This window comes from Benincasa hispida, chromosome 12 (genome assembly GCF_009727055.1).
Source record: "Benincasa hispida cultivar B227 chromosome 12, ASM972705v1, whole genome shotgun sequence".
Classification (NCBI taxonomy): Eukaryota; Viridiplantae; Streptophyta; class Magnoliopsida; order Cucurbitales; family Cucurbitaceae; genus Benincasa; species Benincasa hispida.
Genome location: NC_052360.1, coordinates 21,778,093 through 21,782,982, shown reverse-complemented (window position 1 = coordinate 21,782,982; position 4,890 = coordinate 21,778,093).

Genomic DNA, 4,890 nt, shown 5'->3' with positions numbered 1-4,890 from the left:
TTTTTTTTTTAAATATTTAAATTTTCAAAGACAGAAAATATGCTAAAAAAATAATTTTAAATTATAAAATTATCGAAAATATTTATAAATAATAGCAAAATATCACATTTTATATAGGATTGACCGCGATAGACTACCACTGCGATTTATCGTAAATAGACTGTGATATTTTACTATTATTTATAATTATTTATTTATTTATTTTTCTATATTTGAAAACCGTTCTTAGTTTCGTATTTTTATTCTAAGTCTCTACAAATCTACTTCCAAACACCGAAAAACGTGGTTATTAGATGTGTTCATAGGTTGGGTTGGGCTGGGTTGAAGGGCTGGGTTGAAGGGCTTTTTAAACCCAACCCAATTGTTCGGGTTGTAAATTTCTTTAACCCAAATAACCCTTATTAAAAAATGAACTCAATCCAACTCAACCATGAAGCATTTGGGTTAGGTTGGTTCAGGTTACTCGAGTCATTTATTTATTTACTTATTTATAAAAGGAAGTAAAATGTTAATACGTACAAATTCGATTTAACTATTTTCATATATGAATTAAGATTAACAACTCAATTTCAATTTATATAATGCATAATCTTTTTTTCAAAGTGAAAAAAAAAAAACTATTTTCAATAGTTGTTGAAGAATAAATTATCCAAAAAATGATAAAATTAAAGAAAACTAAAATAAATATATGTATATCTAATTGTACATAAGCAAAAAAAAAATACATTTTAAAATTAATAATAAATTTAGATTGGTTTGAGTTATTTTAGATGACCCATGAACCAACCCAACCCATAAAGTTTTCATTTATTTGAACCAAACCCAACTCAAACAAATTAATAACTCAATCCAAATCAAAGGTGTTGGATTGGATTAATCGATTTTTTCGGATCATCAGATTTTTTGAAAACTCCTAGTGGTTATATGGGTAAGGAAAAAAAGGTTGTGCAAATAAGTTTGGTTAAATTTTTTTTATATAGGATAAAATAATAATAATAATTAATAATTGATTATAAATATTTAATTAAAAAGACCGTAACTCAATTGATATGATGTTTATATTATTAACCTCGTAATTTGATTTTCGATTCTTCTACCCTACACTTTAATTACAATATTTTTTTTTAAAAAAAAATAATAACTGAAAAGTGAGGATAAAGTCAATTTCTCCAAGGAAGAGAGTGGGCTTGGAAGTTAGCACGCTGGACGAGGAGATCACGTGACGGTCACACCTCATTGGATGAAGTAACATGTGGGGTCCACATTGACGATTGTGCTGTCGGATTCTGATTGGTTGTCACGCACGAAATTGTACGGCGATAGCCTTTTTTCGATAATTAAACTTACATGGTTACAAACTGAAGTTTAGGAAACCAAAGGAATAAAATAAAATAAAATAAAAGTTTAATTATAATATATTTATATATATTATATTTTATTTTATTTGAGTGTCAAAATTGAATTGTGGGTGCTTTTTTTGGGGGCGTTAATTTTACCAAAATGAGAGAAGCACCGAGGTTATATGCACGCAAATTCATACATTGCTTGTCTAGGTTAAATCCATCTTGAGGTGCTTGATTTATGTGTTTTTGTTTACTTTTGCTCTCATATATATTTTTTTAAATACCTATTTTAGTTAGAGATGTCTACGAGGTGGAGTCGGGATGTCATTCTCCATCTCCCTTCCTACTTCCCATTTTATATCTCTGTGAAATTTTCTATGGGGATCGGGACGGAGATTCCCCGCGGAAAATTTTTCCTTGTTATTATTTTTTTTTTGTAGATTAAGTTGCATATTTTACAATCATAATTTTATGCTTTTAAATTTTTCCTTGTTATTATTTTTTTTTTGTAGATTAAGTTGCATATTTTACAATCATAATTTTATGCTTTTAAATTTTTCCTTGTTATTATTTTTTTTTGTAAAATGCCTATTAATTTAAATCACTAATGTAAGCAATTTTAATTAAATAATTAACTTTATCATTAAATTATTTATTATGGTTAGTTTTATATGACAATTTGAATTTAAAGATAAATTACTCAAATTTCGACCTAAAAAAGTTAATTATTTTTTTTTAGTAAAAAGAAATAATTATAAATCAAATTATTCACATATATAATTTAAATTTAAACATTCAATTTAAATGTATTCATTATATTTCCTAATAAATAATCAAATTTGAAATTAAATGTAATGTTTATATAATAATAATAATAATATAATATTAGATAACTATACTAAATAAATATGTAAAAACTAATCAGGGTGAGTACGGGGAACGGGGTGGGTCCGGGGTCGGTGACGGAACGGGGAATCCCCCTCCCCGTTTAGCTCATGGGAGATTTTTTTCTCATACTTCCTCTCCCATTCCCCGCCTCATCAGGGAATCCCCATCCCCGTGGGGAAATTGGATATTTAAGATTTAGTTTTATAAACTCCTAAATTTGTAATAATATAGTCTATGTACTTTTTAGATTTTTAACAATTTAATTTCTGTAAATTTGTAATGCTACGATTTAGTCTCTCTATCGTAAGAAAATACTATTGGAATTTAGTGAAGTTTTTTTTTACACGTGTGATTGATAAATAATTGAGGTTCAAGTTTGTTTATAAATTATAAAGACTAAGTGAGCGTTTATTGATAAATAATTGAGGTTCAAGTTTGTTTATAAATTATAAAGACTAAGTGAGCGTTTGGGGCAATGACTATCCTAAGACTATAATAACCAACTCTTTCAAAACTATTTCAAAACTCCAATTTGCTACAATATTTACTATTTGCTACAGTTTTTACTATTCTACATTCACCATTTTTTATTTTATTTTTTGTTACAGTGTTTACTAATACCTACTATAACTAAAATAGTTCATGCCTCAAATACATATTATTATAACTAAAACTAAATAATTTATACCCCAAACACAAACTATTATAATCTAACTATAATAACATATGACTATAATAACCAACTATTTGTCCTAAACGACCCCTAAGTTGTTCCATTATTAAAATTGATAATTAAGTTTGATTTTTTTTCCTTTCATGAAATGGACTGAATTGTTACAATGTCAAAAGTATAAGGATTAGTTTGTTATATGCTAAAGTTCATCATGAACTAAATTATTTCGAGTCAAAATTTATGGACTAAAATTTTTTGCGACATTTTTACCTTATTTTTCATAGTAAATTGACAATAATTTATTATTTATCAAAATGCATAAATGAACGCTAATTGTCATGTACTATCTCTTTTGTGGTTAGTGACATGTCTTCATGTCCTCATTGGTTGTACTCAAAAGAAAAAAAACACAAGAGTTGTTATTTCCACATTCCCAAATTGTTCAAACCATCAACAAATAATAATATCAATAAAAAAAGTTTAAAAATCATTTTTGGTTCTTAAACTTTTATAGAAGTAACATTTTAATCTCTAGCTTTTAATTTTTAATAATATAATTCGTGTACTTTTAATTTTATAATAATTTAGTCCTTAAATTTTAGTAGGCAATAATTTAGTCAATATACTTTAAAATATATAACAATTTGGCACTTATAGTAAAAATAACTTTAAAGATTTAATGCATTTTCTTACATATATAAATCAATAAAATAATTGGAGACTTAATTTTTAGTTTAAGTTTAATAATGATGAAAAAAAGTAAAACTCAATTAATTCTATATATATTTTTAATTCTTTTAATTTAATTCATAGACATTAAAACTTAATAATGAAAGAGAGCATTTAGTGAAAAATCAAGGTTAACTAAAAGTGTAAATTTTAAAATTTATGGACCAAATTGAAACAAAACTCAAACCTCAAAAACAAAATTATAAAATTTTAAAATTCAAGGACGAAATCGAAATTAGATTCAAAATCGAGGCGAAGAATGTATTCTTTTTCTTTCTTTCTTTCTTTCTTTCTTCTTTTTTTTTTTTTTTTTAAGTTCTTTATAATAATTGAGAGTTGACAAAGTAACAGGTTTTTCCCCTCAATTTTTGGAAATTGAATAAAAGTAGATAAATGTTAATGAATATGAATTACATTATTAATTATTGAGATTACATTGCTTGCTTCATTAAATACAAAGTTTGTTTTAATTTTAGGATGTGTTTGGAGTGATAACTATACTAAGACTATAATAATCACATCTGTATTATTTTGTATTATTCAATTAGCTACAGTAACACTATTTCAAAACTCCCATTTACTATGGTATTCACTATTTACTACAAGTTTTACTGGTTTACATTAATCATTTTTTTATTCTTTATTATAGTGTTTATTATTTTTTGGTCAAACTAAAATAGTAAATCCTCAAACATATACTATTATAACTCAAATTAAAATAATCTATACCAAAACACAAACTATTATAATTTAGCTACAATAATCTATGATTATAATAACTAATTTCTTGCCAAATCGCCCATTTATTATTGTTTGTTTTTTTTGGTAATTAGTCAAGTCAATGATAAAAATAAATAAATAAATAATAATAATGATAATAATATGCATGGAAAGAGAAAGTAAAATGCTATTGTTGGTTGAGAAGAGATAGAAAAGAAATGGGGATAGATTCCAACCCACAATCATAGGCTTCCTCTATTTTCTGTCTTCTCATTTCCTTCCACTTTTAGGGTTTCTTCTTTTTTTTTTTTTTTTTTTTTCCAACTCTTTTCTCACCAAAAACAACATTCTTCTTCTTCTTCTTCTTCTTTTTTTTTTCAACTCTTTTCTCACCAAAACAACATTCTTCTTCTTCTTTCTTCTTCTTTTTTTTTTTTTCAACTCTTTTCTCACCAAAAACAACATTCTTTCTTTTTCTTCTTCTTCTTTTTTTTTTTCAACTCTTTTCTTCACCAAAAACAAACATTCTTCTTTCTT